Genomic DNA, 19,580 nt, shown 5'->3' with positions numbered 1-19,580 from the left:
CATTAATACATACTATTACACTTGATTAGGTTACAGTAGGAATATATAGCAACAGCAATTAGTTGTAATCTAATAATTACAATTTGTAAATTACTTTGATTGGGATGGTGACAGATAGAGGGCTTGGAAACAATGTGGATGTGGAGCGAATGCTTAGAACTAACACTGAAATGATCTCAGTAATTAATGCTCCACCCAGCCCTCTTGGCTGAGCTGTTGTGCTTTTCCCACTGAATCGTTCCATTACAGAAAGAAATCTAAACTCGTAAAGAGGTTAACTGTTACTTCACCTTTCCATGAAGAGCCATAAAATTCATTGGAAGCTCACTCAGGCTTGGGATTTGAAAATTGGCCGGCACCCGTTTGCTGCAAGCTCATCTTGTGCTCGAATCAAAAACTTAGAAAAAAGCTCTTTGCTTTCGTAATAGTTAAAGGTGGAACATAAATGGTGAAACAATGAGAAATGGCATCAACATCAGAGATCCATTGCTATGATCTTGAATTAGTTGATGCCTCTCCATCTTTTCAGTTATTTATATGTCCTTTTCTTCAATTCCCATGTATTGTTCACCATTCCATCAGCTAACGCAAGTTTTAAAATTGTCATCCTTGTTTTCAAATCCCTCCATGGCCCCACCCCCTCCACACTCTGTAACCTCCTCCAGTCCTACAACCCTCCGAGATCTCTGCACTCCTCCAATTCTGGCCTCTTGCGCATCCCCCATTTCTATCGCTCCACCATTGGCGGCTGTGCTTTTAGCTGCCTGGGTCCTAAGCTCTGGAATTCCCTCCCTAAACCTCTCTGCCTCTCCATCTCTCTCTCCTCCTTTAAGACGCTCCTTAAAACATACCTCTTTGACCAAGCTTTTGGTCACCTGTCCTAATATCTCCTTATGTGGCTCGGCATCAAACTTTGTTTGATAACCCTCCTGTGAAGCGCCTTGGAATGGTTTACTACGTTAAAGGCGCTATATAATTGCAAATTGCTGCTGTTATGTTGTAGATGGCCTGTTCTGTGTGAATTATTCAGTACCTTTCCCTATTGACCTGCCCCAAGAACAGGAGTACACCACTTTGAAAGCTGTAACTGTCACTCCATCCCAAAGCACATTGGCAATCAGCTTCCTGCGGCATGTCACCTTAGTCCTCATGTAAACTCAAAAGCAGGTTCCTCTTCTGTCCATCCAAGTTAGTTGTGCTCCAGTCCCATTTGCACATGAGGGCATTAGGAGGCCAGTTTCATCTGGTTATTCTTGGCTGGACCTGCTGCCTTTAGTACACACCCAGTTCAATTTTTGAATGACAGTTACATTGAAGATTCTATTTACCTCCATAAGAGTTACATATAGTTATATAGCATTTGCAGGACAGAAACAGGCCATTTGGCCCAACTAGTCTGTTTATGCTCCACACGAGCCTCCTTCCACCCTACTTCATCTAACCCTATCTGCATATCCTTCTATTCCTTCCGCCTTCATGCACTTATCTAGCTTCCCCTTAAAGGCATCTATGCTTGCTTACATTCTGCTTTCAGTGCAAATTCTAAACTCCTTAGAGCTGTGGGTTTCAGTAGGGTGGAATGCAATTCATGAGATTACAATGACTTGATGATATCCAAAGCAAAATTAAATACCAGGGTCCCATTTTCCACCAGCTGCAATAAGTATAATTGAAGTTTGCATCACCGAAAATTGATTCATGCCCATCACAGACACATGAGAGGGGGGAAAGATTTCCTCTGGTCACTGTGTGTTGGCAAAATCCTAAACCCAGCTGCAAGATTTCCTCTGGTCCATATTTCTAACAAATATGTAAATATGTTCTTTTATTGTGCTTTTATGATTTTAAGACAAAAAAAGACTTTAATTTATATAGTGCCTTTTATGACCCCTAGATGTCCGAAAGCACTTTACAGCCAATGATGTACTTTTGAAGTGTAGTCACTGTTGTAATGTGGGAAACGCCGCAGCCAATTTGCGCACAGCCAGGTCCCACAAACAGCAATATGATAATAACCAGATAAACTGGTATTTTTTTGTGATGTTGGTTGAGGGATAAATATTGGCCAGGACACCGGGGGGGATCTCCCCTTCCCTTCTTCGAAATAGTGCCATGGGATGATTTCCATCCGTCTGAGAGGGCAGATGGAGCCTCGGTTCAATGACTTGTCCAAAAGACGGCACCTCCAACAGTGCAGCACTCACTCAGTACTGCTCTGGAGTACTAAAAATATCAACCATGGGAAGTCTTCCCACAGGGGGAGGGGTAAAGGCTCCAGAAGGATTATATTGTAGTTGGCTCCCTTTCTGAAGCAAGCAAAATAATACAACAAAAGGGGAATTAGGGCAGCTTCTAAGTGAGTCAGGGTTTTGAATGCCCCACTATTTAATTTGCTTTCTGTTCAGGTGAGGCCAACTTACAAGTGGTCCAATGACCTGTTGTTTATCAATCTATATATATTTCTGGAATTCAAACATTGCTCTCCCTTCATTTGTCTCTGGCACACTTTTCAACACACCCAATAATGCGGGGCGTTAGTGTGCTGAAGGTGAGTTATAATGCTAATTTTCTGTAGGTGTGCACCCAATAGGAAAATGCATAGAATCACAGAATCATAGAAAGGTTACAGCATGGAAGGAGGCCATTCAGCCCATCGAGTCCACGCCGGCTCTATGCAAGAGCAATCCAGCTAGTCCCACACCCCCGCCCTATCGCCGTAGCCCTGCAAATATTTTCCTTTCAAGTACTTATCCAGTTCCCTTTTGAAGGCCATGATTGAATCTGCCTCCACCACCCCCTCAGGCTGTGCATTCCAGATCCTAACCACTTGCTGTGTAAAAAAGTTTTTCCTCATGTCACTTTTGGTTCTTTTGCCAATCACCTTCAATCTATGTCCTCTGGTTTTTGATCCTTCCGCCAATGGGAACAGTTTCTCTCTATCTATTCTGTCCAGGCCCTTCATGATTGTATGTTTAGCACAATTAAGCCTACGGTTCATTTCATTCTGTTCCTGTGCACATTAAAAAAAAAAGCAGTGTTGAACCCTAAATGATTCTAATTGCCTCATGTTTCTGCTGTTTAAATACAATGAACTCTTAGAAATACTGGAAAAAATCCAAATATCGTTGGAATGCTGATTCGCTTGGAAAGCAGTGGATGAAACGTTTCCCTGTGATCGGAGCTCGATGTGTCTGTTGAATTCATCATTCACAAGAGTTTGAAGCACCATCAGTTCTTTTCCAGGCCACTGCTGGTGCAGTGCCCCAAGGGCAAGCAACAGGAACGCTTCAACTAGAGGGATGAAAAGCCGTCTTCTGTCTGGAGACCGTGTGATGTTGGGCGTTACAATACTGTTGTCACTGGGTTCAAATCCACTCCAAATTGGCAAATTCCTCCATCCTTCTCTGACAAGCTAGAGTACGGATTTGCATTCACCAGTGGGTTCAAGTCAATGTTCGGATGAAATACCTCTGTCTGCTATTTTAAAAAAAAGGCATCAAGAGCTTTTTAGGTCTTCCAAATGTTTTCATATCACTCAGGTTATATCTGGCAACATTCAGCCACTTTTTTTGAATGTTTCCCATGATCACAGAAATTTTCCTTGTCAGATTCTTTCTCTCACTCTTCCTGTAACTGTCTGTCTGCTTGTTTTTCATTTTCTAACTTCTTCTGTTTTTCTTTTCTCTGTTTTCACTATTCCCTTCACCCTCCATATGGCTCTCATACATTTTCTCACTGTTGTCTCTGTATCTCTGCTTTCACTTATATTTTTTCCAGTCTTCCTTCTGTAAGTTTTTTCTTGTCTCTGCCCTCTCCCCCAGTCTGTATGCCTTTCATACAATCTCTCTACATATGCCTACATATATCTTTAGGTATGTATCTCTGTATCTCCTTTTTCTTTCACCTCCTATGAAGATCTGAAGTTAGAATCTGGATGACAAAACTCTGAAAGTCAGAGATACTATTTTATATCTCCTTGGATACAAAGGAGGGAGCAGTACGCCAGGTCCTGTGGCTGAGATGGGGGAAGTAATGTGTATTAGGTGATCATACCATGAGGGAATGGTGGTTCTGGCGTGAGAAGGAGTGGAGATCCAGGGTCTTAAAGGTAACCACGGACTGCATTTAGGGATGGAAGGGAGAGGGACTCTCAGATATGCTTCTATTCCAGGCCAAATGGTCTTCTTGTTTATCTCACACTGGATCTGGAAACACAGGTTCGACTGATCCTGAGGGACTCTGCAAATTTTTTTCCAGTAATGAAGCAGCCTATTCCAGCCCACAGCAGCACTTGGACAACATCCAGGTTTAGGCTGATAAGTAGCAGTTAACATTCATGCAAATTGGCTTAGGGACAAACAGATCAGAGAGTTAAACGCGTGTCTCAAAGAATGATGTGGGAGGATGGGGTTTTGATTCATGGGGCACTGGCACCAGTACCGGGGAAAGAGGGAGCTGTTCTGACGGGATGGGCTCCACTTAAACCGGGCTGGGACCAGCGCCCTGGTGAATTGAATAACTAGGGCTGTAGATAGGGCTTTAAACTAAAAAGGGTGGGGTGGGGGGTGGGGTGGAGAGGTCAGGGGGAATTTAGAAATCTAATGAGAAAAGTTAAGACAATAGAACAGTGTACTGACCTGGGTAAAGATAAGCAGTGTGAGGCAAGAAGGGACAGAGAGTTTATCAATAATAGTGCAACAACAAGTAAGGGCAAAGCAGGAAAAAATGGTAAAAAGTCAAAATGAAAGGCTCTTTATCTGAATGCATGGAGCATTCGTAACAAGATAGATGAATTAATTGCACAAATAGAGATAAATGGGTTTGACCTAATAGCCATTACAGAGACACGTTTGCAAAATGACCAAGGTTGGGAACTAAATATTCCAGGGTACATGACATTTAGAAAAGACAGGCAGAATGGAAAAGGAGGGAGTGTAGCCCTAATAATAAAGGATGACATAAGGATAGTAGTGAGAAAGGACATTGGCTCGGAGGATCAGGAAGTAGAATCAGTATGGGTGGAAATTAGAAATAACAAGGGGCAGAAAAACACTGCGGGGAGTTGTTTAAAGTAGCAATACCATTGAACAAAGTATGAATTATGAAACAATGGAGCTTGTAACAGAGGAAATGCAGTCATCATGGGGGACTTTAATCTGCATATAGACTGGGCAAATCAAATTGGCAATGGTAGTTTGGAAGACGAGTTCATGGAATGTATTCGAGATGGTTTCCTAGAGCAATATGTCATGGAACCAACCAGGGAACAGGCTACTTTAGATCTTGTATTGTGTAATGAGATAGGATTAATTAATAATTGCACAGTAAAAGAACCTCTGGAGAAGAGTGATCATAATATGATAGAATTTCACATTCAATTTGAAAGTAACGTACTTAAGTCAGAAACTAGAGTCTTAAACTTAAATAAAGCCAATTGCATAGGTATAAGGGGCAAATTGTCAAAGGTAGATTGGAAAATTAAATTAAAGGGCTTGAAAGTTGAAAAGTAATGACAAACATTTAAAGAAATAGTTCAATATTCTCATCAAAGTATACATTCCATTAAAAAATAAAAATGATCCACAAGCGGATAACTAAAGAAATTAAGTTGAGTATTAGATTGAAAGAAGAGGCGTATAACGTTGCCAAGAAGAGTAATAAGCCTGGGGATTGGGAAAGTTTTAAAAACCAACAAAGGATGACCAAAAGTTTGATAAATAGGGAGAAAATAGAATATGAAAGTAAACTAGCAAGAAATATAAAAACTGATTGTAAGAGCTTCTACAAGTATGTAAAAAGGAAGAGAGTAGCAAAAGTAAACGCTGGTCCCTTAGAGGCTGAGACAGGAGAAATTATAATGGGGAATCAGGTAATGGCAAATGCGTTAAACAAATATTTTATATCTGTCTTCACAGTAGAAGACACAAAAAGCATACCAAAAATAGTGGGGAACCAAAGGGTTAATGAGAGTGAGGAACTTAAAACAATTAATATCAGTAAGGAAAAAGTACTGGACAAACTAATGGGACTGAAAGCCGATAAATCCCCTGGACCTGATGGCCTACATCCTAAGGTTCTGAAAGAGATGGCTGCAGAGATAGTGGATGTATTGGTTATGAACTTCCAAAATTCTCTAGATTCCAGAACAGCCCCAGTGGACTGGAAGGTAGCAAATGTTATCCCGCTATTCAAGAAGGGAGGGAGAGAGAAAACAGGGAACTACAGGTCAGTTAGCCTGACATTGGTCATCGGGAAAATGCTGGAATCCATTATTAGGGAAGTGGTAACAGGGCACTTAGAAAATTATAATATGATTAGGCAGAGTCAACATGGTTTTATGAAAGGGAAATCATGTTTGACAAATTTATTAGAGTTTTTTGAGGATGTAACTAGCATGGTAGATAAAGGGGAACCAGTGGATGTAGTATATTTGGATTTTCAAAAGGCATTCGTTGAGGTACCACATAAAAGGTTGTTACACAAAGTAAGGGCTCATGGGTTGGGGGGAATACTTTAGTGTGGATAGAGGATTGGTTAAAGGACAGAAAACAGAAAGTAAGGATAAATGGGTCATTCTCAGGTTGGCAGGCTGTAACTAGTGAGGTGCTGCAAGGATCAGTGCTTGGGCCTCAGCTATTTACAATCTATATCAATGACTTAGATAAAGGGACCGAATGTAATGTATCTAAGTTTGCTGACAATAAAAAGGTAGGTGGGAAAGTAAGCTGTGAGGAGGACACAAAGAGTCTGCAAAGGGATATAAACAGATTAAGCGAGTAGGCAAGAAGGTGGCAGGTGGAGTATAATGTGCGGAAATGTGAGGTTATTCACTTTGGTAGGAAGGATAGAAAAACAGAATATTTTTTAAATGGTGTAAAACTATTAAATGTTGGTGTTCAGAGAGACTTGGGTGTCCTCATACAAGAAACACAAAAAGTTAATATGAAGGTACAGCAGGCAATTAGGAAAGAAAATGGCATTTTGGCCTTTATTGCAAGGAGGTTGGAGTACAAGAATGAGGATGTCTTACTACAGTTGTACAGGGCTTCAGTGAGACCTCACCTGGAGTACTGTGTACAGTTGTGGTCTCTTTACCTAAGGAAGGATATACTTGCCTTGGAAACGGTGCAACAAAGTTTCTCTAGATTAATTCCTGGGATGAGAGGGTTGTCCTATGAGGCGAGGTTGAGTAGAATGGGCCTATGCTCTCTGGAGTTTAGAAGAATGAGACGTGATCTCATTGAAACATGTAAGATTATGAGGGGGCTTGACAGGGTTGATGCTGAGACATTGTTTCCTCTAGCTGGAGAGTCGAGAACTAGGGGTCATAGTCGCAGGGTAAGGGGGCGGCCATTCAAAACTGAGATGAGGAAGAATTTCTTCATGCAGAGTTCTGTGAATCTTTGGAATTCTCTACCCCACAGGGCTGTGGATGCTGTGGGGTCATTGAATATATTCAAGGCTAAGATGGATAGATTTTTGGACTTTAAGGGAATCAAGGGATGTGGTGATCGGGCGGGAAAGTGGAGTTGAGGTCGAACATCAGCCATGATCTGATTGAATGGCGGAGCAGGCTCGACGAGCCGTATGGCCTACTCTTGCTCCTATTTCTTATGTTCTTATGTTCCTAACATCCTGTGGGTCACCTCTGACCACCAGTTTTATTGGGCTAGCCATATCAATGCCAAGGTAACAAGAGTAGGGCAGAGACTGGGCACTCTGCGATGAATGGCTTACCTCCTGACCCCTCAAAGCCTTTCCATCATCTACAAGACTTAGGTCAGAAGTGTGCTGGAATACTCACCACTTGCCTGGATGGCCGTAGCCGCAACACTCATAAAGCTCAACACCATCTAGGATGGAGCAGTTCACTTGATTGGCACCCTTGCCACTGGATTTGATGTTCACTTCCTCCACCAATGGTGCACTGTGACTACAGTATGTAAGGTTTACAGCCCATGGTTTCTTGTTCAGCAACACCCAGACCAGCGACCTCTGCCACCAAGAGGGACAAGTGTAGCAATATCATTGCAACACCATTATTTCCAAGTGCGCTTCCAAATCACATACCATGCTGACTTGGACATACACCGTCATTCTTTCATCGTCGTTGGGTCAAAATTCTGAAATGCCCCATCTAACAAAATTGTTGAGCACCATCCACACAGCAGTACAAGTGCAGAAGGCCAACCACCACTCCTCACAGTAATTGCGGATGGGCAATAAATGCATCTTTGCCAGTGTCACCCACAACCCAGTGCAAATAAAATAAATACACTGATGAGAGAACAAAAATTGGGTGGGGGCTGGATTCTATGGCTGGGAGAGAGCAGGATGCTGAGAAGAAGTGAGGAGACTGCATAGTTAGCAGAAACTAATCAGATGGACTTGCCACAAGACCAATCAAATGGGAAATTTAATGATTGTATGACCAATCAGAAGCAAAGGACGTGACTATTAAGTATTTTATACTTTTCTCAAAGTCTCTTCTCCATTAAATGCATGCACACACACATACACACATATAACCCATTGTGAATTCTTTCTGGGCTCGCGTCGAAAGAATATTAAAATTACTGTTACTCCCTCAAGATTCTTCCAGTGCGTATTTTGCTGTATCTGTTAAATTTTGTGAGAGAACATCTGACAGAAAAGATAAATTGTTTTAATCAGATTGTTTGCCCTGAAACATCTGAATTTCAGTGTAAGTAATGACAGTGAGCGTTTGGTATGAAAATTGTATTGCTAAGCTTCATTGATCCACTTAATGAGAATACTTTACTGTCAGATATTGAATTAACACTTTTAAGGGATGTTTCTGTCCTCTTGAAAAAAAATAGTGTTCAATTATTCATCAACTATGTCCTCCTTTCTAAAAAAAAATTCCTGCAAGAAAATGTAGTGAATATTTTTCATTAAATAGCTACATTTTAACTTGTGATGGAAGGAAGAGAAAAACCTTGGGTCCTGAAATTACACCCTAGGACACTAGAATATAATACATTCCTCTAAAATTGGTTTCTCTCTGCTAAAAAAGCAAAGGGAAGAATTTTAGATGAGTGGGCTAAGCATTCATCTGTTAGTTATGACAATTGTGAAATTTATGCTTTTATTTCACAGGGTATTTTAAAATAACTAGAGTTAAGATGGAACCTTAAGAACAGGAGCTAAGGGCCAATCTTCACTTTGGGCGGACTTTGGGCGGGTGGGCGGACAGCAGGAGGAGCATTCCTGCCATCCGCCTGCAGTCCTTGCTGAGGTACCTGAACCGTTTTGAGGGCTGGGCCTCATTTCAATGTGAATGGCGAATATTGATTGCAGAACCAGTGCTCACAGGCATCTCGCAGTTTGGGGCAAGGGGTGGGAAATCCTTTGGCTATGATGTGGATTAATTTGGGACTTGGGCGGGGGAGGAGGCAATCACAGGGGGACAGAGTGAGCTCCTCTTGGCCTAGGGTTGCCAACTCGTGTTGGATGTATTCCTGCAGGTTTCATCGCGTGACTCCCTCACCTCCCACTGCCCCCATACTCCCACCATTGGTTGTCCAACACGTCCAACCTCATGGCGCACCATCTTCCCACACCAATTGGAAAGCGAAGAGACTCTTTAAGAATCAATTGGATGGTCCTTGACTGTCAAACAGCCTTTTTCCCCCAACTCCTATATTTTTATAAGCAAAAGTGTTCAAAGAAAATGAAAAAAAACATTATTTTTTTAATGCTCCTATGATTTTTCACCCGGTTTGCTCGCAAGCAGTGTCCTGGAGATTAATCTTCAATTCCCAAAGATTCCAGGATGATCCTTGAGTGTTGGAGACCCTATCATTGCCCCATAAAAAACCCTGAAAAATCTTTTCCTTGCCTTCTGTTGAGCAGCCTGCAGTGGTCCCTATAAGGACCATTCATTATTTCTCGCATTGTACGTCTGTTGCACGCCCTGCATGTTGCTGCCCGAAAATTGTATCTGGGTCCTACAATTGGTGAAGACCTGGGCTGCCTCATTGAAGAAAATGGCGCGAGCAGACCAGAAGCGGGAACTGGGCAGTAGGGACCATGCCATGATTTTGCAGGCACTATCACTCTGTTCCCGCCATGCATTGGACCTCAAAATCAGGGCCAGTCTATATAGAATTACATAAAATTACATAGAATGTACAGCACAGAAACAGGCCATTCAGCCTAACTGGCCTGTGCCGGTGTTTATGCTCCACAAGAGACTTCTCCCTCCCTTCTTATCTAATCCCATCAACATATCCTTCTTTTTCTTTCTCCCTCGTGTTTATCTAGCTTCCCCTTAAATGCACCTATGCAAGTTGCCTCAACTACTCCTGTGGTAGCGAGTTCCACATTCTAATCACTCTCTTGGTAAAGAAGTTTGTCCTGAATTCCCTATTGGATTTATTAGTGACTATCTTATATTTATGGCCCCCTAGTTCTGGTCTCCCCTGCAAGTGGAAGCATCTTCTCTATGCCTACCCTATCAAACCCTTTCATAGTCTTCAAGCCCTCTATCAGGTCATCCCTCATTCTACTTCTTTCTAGAGAAAAGAGCCCCAGCCTGTTCAATCTTTCCTGATAGTTATAACCTCTCAGTTCTGGTATCATCCTAGTAAATCTTTTTTGCACCTTCTCCAGTGCCTCTATTTCTTTTTTATAATATGGAGACCAAAACTGTTCACAGTATTCCAAGTCTGGTCTAACCAAGGTTTTATACAAGTTTAACGTAACTTCTCATATTTTCAATTCTATCCCTCTAGAAATAAACCCCAATGCTTTGTTTGCCTTTTTTTCTGGCCTTATTAACCTGCGTTGCTACTTTTAGTGATTTGCGTATCTGTATTCTGTAAGTGGTTTTCTCGGGCATACCGAAAACACACCTCTTACTATAAGTTCTGGAACGATAGGGATTATAAGGACAGATCAGACTCGGACATTTCGGGCTCAACCGTATTGTGTTTAATAAGATTAACAATGACACTAGTAAACAGTACAAACAGTACAACCCTGGCTTGTCCAATACGCCCTACCGTGCTAAATTACCACGGCCTAATAAGAGAAACCTAACACAGGACCCCCCAGCACTAAAACTCTCTAATGTTTGGTTGAGACTTACAACCACCCCCTCACACAGCTAAGTGGTCTTGTGGATGTGTAGGCGCAGGCAATATGCTCACCCCGATTGCCCATTGTTGCTTGTAGCTTCTTCCTGCACGTCTCGCTCCTGGTTCTGTACCGCCGATGCAATATCCAAGTTCCAGTTTGAGTCAAGGTCCATTGATGAGGGATGAAGAGCAGCGCTCAGCTTCTGGTGGTGTTCTGTTGAATCGAGCCAAGCCGCACTCGGGAGACTCGCTGTAGATTGATGCTGAGGAGCAGAGAGCAGAGAGCAGAGCGCAGAGACCTATACTGATCGATGTATTGACTCAAGTGATCTGTCTGGACCCCCCCGACGCCGCCCCAACGCCCCCCCCCCCACCCCCGTGGCCTGGAGTGACTCATAACCTTTGAAATCTTTGTGAAAAATGCTATTTCGTTTTCCCATTCCAAGGCCTCGCACCTGGAGAGACAATGGGAGCTGATTACTGGGTGTCTGTCGTTTCCTGCTTGCTTAACTGGCTTCTCTCCTGGAAGACAATGGCCCAGCCATCTCCTGCCTTCCACCAGGAGACTGAGTGTCCCTGAGTTACCTCTCGGGGTATTGTTCCCAGTAATCATGTTAAATGGTGATGATGTCAATCAGCCTGGGTTCCCTTCCAGCCAGCCTGTCAATGTGAAATGTCCATTTGCATATGAATGCACCTTAGTCAGGATAGCCCGGCTCGAAACTCCTGCCAGTCAATCCTGTTCTCTGACCCACTCCCACAAGCTTGCCAAACAGTACAGTTCTTGCTTGGGGGCATTGGATTTAAAATATGATTCATAAAAATGGCCAGAACGCTGGTGCTACAACTCCCAGATTCCTCTGCTCCTCTATGCCATTTAGACTCTTATTTTCCAAGGAGTATGTGGCCTCCTTATTCTTCCTACCAAAATGTACCACCTCACACTTACCTATATTGAAATTAATTTGCCAATTCCACACCCATTCTGCAAGTTTATTAATGTCTTCCTGTATTTTGTCGCAGTCCACCTCAGTATTAACTATACCCCCCAATTTGGGATCATACACAAATTTTGAAATTGTACTTCCGATTCCTGAGTCCCAATCATTTATGGCCTCAGCGCTGATTCTTGTGGAACACCAATTCCCACCTTTTGCCAGTCTGAGTAACTGCCTTTAACCCCTACTCTCTGTTTTCTGTTTTGTAGCCAGCTTGCTATCCATTCTGCTACTTGTCCCCTGACTCCACATGCACTGACCTTAGTCATGAGTCTACTATGCGGTACCATATCAAAGGACTCTTGAAAATCCAAATATATTACATCTATTGCACTACCCTTGTCTACCCATTCTGCTCCTTCTTCAAAGAATTCAATAAAGTTGGTCAAGCATGACCTTCCCTTTTGAAATCAGTGCTGACTATTCTTTATTGTATTTTCGGATTCTAGATCTTTTTCTATTGCACTTTGAGTAAAGATGCCATTATCTTTCCTACCACCAATGTTAAACTAACTGGCCTATAGTTCCCTGGACTTGCTCTATCTCCCTTTTTAAATATAGGAATCATATTAGCTGTCCGCCAGTCCTCTGGAACTATTCCATATCTGAGAAAACTAGGAAATTAGTCAAGATAAAAGGGACTTTGTTCTAAATGCAAATTGGGGCATTAAGAAATGAAAGTCTCCCTTAAATTCTGCACTTTGATCATGATTGGCAGCTCTGACTTCAGGAGCTCTTCAACTGAATAAGAATTATCGGGTTTGTCTCTAGTTTTTAGTTCTGGCAATTGATCCAAATTCCATGACTAAATGCACAACAAAGCACCTTGATGCTCTATGCGAGAGACAGACCTGGGCATCCTAAGGCCCTGTTTTTCAGAATCTGTAAGAAATACCATTCTGAAAAAAGGGCTTCCTTTGCGCACTGATTATAGTTCATTGTTTTATTTTTTTAATATTATGCTTTAATACTTCACCTGTAAATAAATCTGACCAAGTAGTTCTAGCCTGAACATGGTGGTGATCTGATGGCATGCTATTCTCTGCCTTTAGATGTAATGAAGAACGTGGTGGAGATCCCATATGTGATCTAGTGAAAAGTATACACTGCTTAGGGCTCAGTGGTTAATCTAAGCACACTGAGCCTGAGATGGCTGGAATAAAACAGCCATAGGCCGCAACTTACAGGAGACTATGGAATCTATTTTGACTTTTGGGTGACCGACTGGCAGGGTGCCCTGGTTGGCTTCCAGTTCCAATAGCGAGGAGGCCCTGGTGATTTTGAGGCCCCCTGTCTCATTTAAATCTGTGATGTGGAGATGCTGGTGATGGACTGGGGTTAACAATTGTAAACAATTTTTTTTTCCTTTTTTTTCTTCTTTTTCCTTTTTTTTTGGGGGGTTGTATATTCAGTGGCCTTTTAGATGACACCTTTCTGTCTGCTCACTGTGATTGCCTTGTCAACGGGCAGTAATCACCAGGCTTTGTTATGTGATCTTAAAATGCGAAGGATTCAAAATTGTCACTTCCACACCGCCTGAGGAAGGGGAAAGCCCCCGAAAGCTTGTGGGATTAAAAATAAAATCGTTGGACTATAACTTGGTGTTGTAAAATTGTTTACAATCATTTAAATCTGGCAGGCGAGATGCTAGGGCTCCAAACAGGCGTCTCAGTGCAGCTTGCTGGATTACTGCCGCAAGATCGGGCCAGGAGCGGCCGCCAGCAAGGTAATTTGCGATCGCAGAGGGTGGGACTCCCGGGGACGCCAGTGGCCCAGGTTACTTCTGTGGCCCACAAAGTAATTCGGGTCTCTTCAGTTAAAATGGCAATCAAGGTCCTATTTACGTCATTGGAGCCCGATTTCCATATTGAAAGGGGCCTGTCGCCCGAAACAGGCGGGCACTTTGGACACCCGGCAGTAGGCCCCTTTCAAAATGGAACCGGCCGTATCGCTGGTGTTAAAGGGGCGGTATGATGAGCGACTCCATCTTAATGCTGTTACAACCAGGCGAAAGCAGTCAAAATGGACCCCTATGTCTGCTTATTAAAACTGCCATTTAACTGTGAACACAAGATGGAATTGTTGGCTAAGAACCCTGAGTGCAACATTAATATCCTACTGTGTAATTTCAGGGCCACGATGAAGTAAAATATTTCTAAAAGACACATACAAACGCGATACAGAGGAGATGTGTTCAGCGACAGTGTGTTGATGCCATTCTTTCACAAATGAGAAAGAACCATAAACGCATCAATATCGCGAATGAGTTCTATGAGTTGTTTTTGCACAACTGAAGGATCGGTGAGATAGTTTATGTATTTTTAAGATGAATCTTAAGTAGAATTAAAATCAATCCCAAATGCTACGGCAGCTCTCAAGTGCTAATTCACAAATGCATATTGTTATTGTTCTTTTTGCAATGTTACATTATCTCGCCACTGGACAGTGAAATTATCAATCATTCATGTAGAACAAAGACCATCCAGGATTTATTAATAATTGCAGCCTATAAGAAATAATATAGGCATAATTTCATTACAAAACCCTTTCAATTCTCATGTACACTGAAACAAATTTCAAAATGTATTATCTGCAGTAACATTTTATGCTGTTAAATCTCACAACATTTTTTCCCTTGTCTTAGACTCCCAGCCCTCCCCACCACTTTTCTTCTTCTCCTGTCCAAAGGACCATAACTCAAGGCTGATAAATTTCATCAGGCACCATTGCCCTTCCAGTAACTTGCCATCCTTTATATGCGAGCCTAGACAGTGAGTGGGCTATTCCTCCATTGGGGGTCTCATAGTTTGAACCTGATCCTGCCCTTACTGACTCGCTGATTTCCAGGAATTTAGCACTGAATGTGATAGGAGCAAGAACCCTGCCTGATTTTCTCCCCCCTCCATCGTGAGAAGACATTGAGCCCGACTGAAGCATTCACTTATGTAATTACTTCATTCATTGGAATTCAATGGTGATGGAATCTGACACCATCCTGACTGTATGGCTCCTCCCACAGGTGATACATTAAATCCCCCACCCCCCCGAGCTTTTTCTTTAACTTTGATGTCCATATTAGAAGAAACATCTGTATACTTAAATATGGTTTTTGAGATCTCTGAATAAGATGAAAATGGTGACACAAAAATGTTCCATCCAGAAAGATAGAGTTGGTATTTTGGATGGATGAGGTGAAATGAGCCAAAGGGTCCTCTTCATCTGAATCATTTTGTCTTCTGTCTGTGGTCTGCTCATGACTCAAGAGCTTCTTAATGGAAATCATTGGTCAATAACCTGATGTGGTTAATCAATATGGCTTGTAGTTGTTTCGCACAATTATTTCTCAATAAGCATGTTATTTATTAATTATTAGAATCTCCCGCTGCCTAAACCCCATCCTCTGAATTTCCCTCCCTAAATTCCTCTGCTTCTCCACCTCCCTGAACAGAATGAGAATGCTTGGATGGGGGGGAGGAGTGGTTTACGGGGTAAGAGTCTGTATTTGTAACTCAAGAGAAACAAGAGGAGAGTGCAGAGGTGCATGAACCATAATGCTATGTAAAAGTAGAAGCAAGTAGGGATATAACAGTGAACGAGAGGCTGGAGGCTTGAGGTGAGAGGGTCGTCTCCTATTCCTTGTATCTTGTCCACTGTCTGACAGATATTAGCCAAGTCTCTGAGATATGATCTGTGTAGAGAGTTCAGCTGTTGAGAGAAAAATCTATTTTTGACATTAAAGAGGAAACCAATCCTCTTGGAGCCAACTTCTTTTTCAACTTTTGTCGGGATGTGGGCGACGCTGGCAAAGCCGTATTTTGAGTCCATCCCTAGCTGCCCTGCGAAGATGACGGTGAGCTTTCTCCTTGAACCACTGCAGCCCTTGCGGTGTTTCCACAATGGTGTTAGGTAGAGAATTGCAGGATTTTGCCCCAGCGATGAAGGAATGGCAATATACGTCCAAGTCAGGATGATGTGTGACATGGAGGGGAACTTAGGGATAGTGCTCCCACGACAATGTCGCAAAAGAGGGAGGTGCTGTCAAAGTAATCTTGGTCAGTTGCTGCAGTTCGTCATGTAGATCGCACATACTGCAGCCACAGTATGCCACTGATGAAGGGGTTAGATATTGAGCCTTGTGACAGGGGTGCTAATCAAGTAAACTACTGTGTCCTGGATGTGACCTTCTCAAATGTTTTAGTTTCTGCACCTATGCAGGTGAGTGGGTATTCCATCAGACGTATGTCTTTTAGATGGTTAAAAGCCTTTGAGGGGTCAAGAGGTGAGCCACTCATCATGGAGTACCCAATCTTTGCCCTGCTCATACCCATGGTGTTGATATGTTTGATCCAATTAAGCTGCTGGTGCGTGGTGACTTCCTAGGATGTTGATAGTGGGGAACTCAGTGATGGTGGAGCTACTGAAGGATATGGGGATATGGTATTACTTGGCACTTAGGTTGCAGGTAATATTCAGGCCACATATCAGCCTAAGCCTGGATGTCATCCATGTCCTACTGTAGCTGACATGGGCAATATATGTCAGCCTACATGCAAGCATCCTCATCATTATTGGAGGAGTTGTGAATGGAGCCGAACACTGTGGAATTGTCAGCAACCAGCCCCACTCCTGACTTTATGACAGAGGAAAAGCCATTGATGAAACAGCCGAAGATGGTTGAGCCTAGCACACTTCCTATTTTTGGATCAAGATGTGATGAGGCCTGGTGTTGAGTGGTTTTGGTGGAACGGGTTATTGGTAAGTGGGTGTCACTGGTTGGCACTGATGATGACTCCTTCCATCACTTTACTGATGATTGGGAGGTGATTGATAGGGGCAATAATCGCTCAATTTAGATTTCTCCTGTTTTTGTAGATAGGATATACCTGGGAAATCTCCCACATTGTTGGGTGTTTGCTAATATTATAGCTGTACTGGAACAGCTTGGCTAGAGGAGCAGCTAGCTCTGGTCCGCAGGACTTCAGCATTATTGAATCTCTTCCCCGATTTTCTTCAGTCCACAATTGGCGGCCGTGCCTTCAGCTGCCAAGGCCCTAAGCTCTGGAATTCCCTCCCTAAATCTTTCTGTCTCTTTACCTCTTTCTCCTCCTTTAAGACCCTCCTTAAAACCTATCTCTTTGACCAAGCTTTTGGTCACCTGTCCTAATAGCTCCTTATGTGGCTCCGTGTCAAATTTTGTTTGATAATCGCTCCTGCGAAGCATCTTGGGACGTTTTACTAAAGGAGCTCTATAATTGCAAGTTGTTGTTGTACTGCTGGGATGCTGTCTGGGCCATTAAGCATTATGTATCCATGCACTCAGCCACTACTTAATGCACATGGAGTGAACCAAATTGGCTTTAGTTATGGAAGAGTCATGAGAGTTCCATTTGAGGTCAGAAGAGATTGTAGGGCAAAAATTCTATTCCTGTACACCAGCAGCACAGGCGGCCGTATAGACACAGAGTGGGGTGGAAATTTGGGCCAGGTTCCTTGTTGCCTAACAGTTTCCCACCCGCACGGTGCTGAATGAGCATGACACCAGGCTCATTAATGGTCCAGAAAGTATGTTAATAGGGAATATGCTTCTCAGCTCTGGTTGTTCAGCTGGGAGTACAACAATGTAAATTAAAAGGAGGTGCACAGAAGTCCTCAGCAGCTACAGTGGCTGCAAGAAGCATTTCCTGCTTTTCTTAAAACTGCCTGTTCAGTGATTGTGTTTTCTTTATTTTTTGGCCTTTTTGGTCTTTCTTTTGTTGAAAGACTTTTATAGCGCTTTTCATGACCTCAGGACATACCAAAGCGCTTTACAGCCAATGAGGTACTTCTGAAGTGTAGTCACTGTTGTAATGTAGGAAACGCAGCAGTCAATTTGCACACATTAAGATCCCACTGCAAACAGCAATGTGATAATGACCAGATAATCTGTTTTTAGTGATGTTGGTTGACGGATGAATATTAGCCAGAACACCAGGGAGAACTCCCCTGTTCTTCTTTGAAATAGCACCATGGGATCTTTTATGTCCACCTAAAAGGGCAGGCGGGGCCTCGGTTTAACGTCTCATCTGAAAGACAGCACCTCTGACACTGCAGTACTCCCTCAGTACTGCACTGGAGTATCAGCCTAGATTTTGTCCTTAGGTCCCTGGAGTGGGATTTAAACCTTCTGACTCAAAAGCAAGAGTGCTACCACGGAGCCACAGCTGACTCCTGGCATTGATTTTTTTTTTGTATTGCACTTCAATTTTGACTTTTCTTTTTAACTTTTTCTCTCTTTACCCACCTACCAGCCAGGGACTTTCACTGCAATGGGCGGCAGTCCCGACTGGTAGGATGGGCACGCCCTTTGATATTCCTCTTGCCTTCAATGAGTTAGAGGACAACAAGGATTTGCAAAGGATTCCTCAGAGGGAGATCTACCTGTACCTGAGGTGGATTGTTCATACCCACTATTACCCATGCAATTCAAGAAATAAGGACTTCATCGCCTTATTGAAAAGTATGGAGGTTTCTACATGTACCAACTGAGCCTTCGGGGCAGACAATGTGATACGCAAAATTAATTTAATGCATTGTAGAGACCTAGTTGTATAAGTCCTAAGCAACTGGTGAACTACAACTTTCACAAACAACAGGATGAGCAGAATCTTCCATAGCTTCAGGTTATGGTCTGGTATTAAGGACTTATTAGTGCAAAAGCTGTCCAAGGCTATTACAATTACCGATCTGTGAAAACAACAAATGTCTAAAGGCATTTCTTTATCTCTACTCCTGTGCACATTATAAAAAAGAATCCATAACCGCTGTCAAAAGTGCGAGCCCCCAGAGATAAGCCCAAATCCTCAATATTAACTTTACATTTTGTACCTAGAATAACAGTTGCCAAGTTGCCAGAAATGTAATTCAGTGAGATTATTGAGTTTGACTGAACCTTGTTCCCCAACCACATCCTCAAGCCACAAAAGATCTCGGTCCTGACATTCTTCAGTATATGAAGAAATGGCTATGAAAGATGTTTTAAGAAGTTTTAACAATTCCTTTGCAAGGTCATTATAGTGTGCCACATTCTCAAGTGACATTGTGAGAAATGGGAATTCGTAAGCAATAATGAAAAGTAACAGTCGATGGACTTTTTGCTCTTTTAAAGCAGCCACCAAGCCACTTGTTTCCTACACATTTCAAACAGTTTGAACGTCTATCTGTGGAGTGCAGAATAGAGATGGAAAATGGCTTGACAGAAGCCCTGAAAGCTAGTTTCAATGAGGAATCTATCATTCTTAGTTTTGAAATTTTCAATTGACCCCCCAGCATCAACAACTTTTTTGGGGGGGAGAGTTTCAGATTTCCACTACCCTTTGTATGAAGAAGTGCTTTTTGACTTCACCCCTGATCAGCATTGCTCTAATTTCAAGGTTATGCCCCCTTGTTCTGGACTCCCCCATCAGAGGAAATAGTTTCTCCCTATCGACCCTATCAACTCCTT

The sequence above is a fragment of the Heptranchias perlo genome, chromosome 14 (genome assembly GCF_035084215.1).
Source record: "Heptranchias perlo isolate sHepPer1 chromosome 14, sHepPer1.hap1, whole genome shotgun sequence".
NCBI lineage: Eukaryota > Metazoa > Chordata > Chondrichthyes > Hexanchiformes > Hexanchidae > Heptranchias > Heptranchias perlo.
This window is presented reverse-complemented; position numbering follows the sequence as displayed.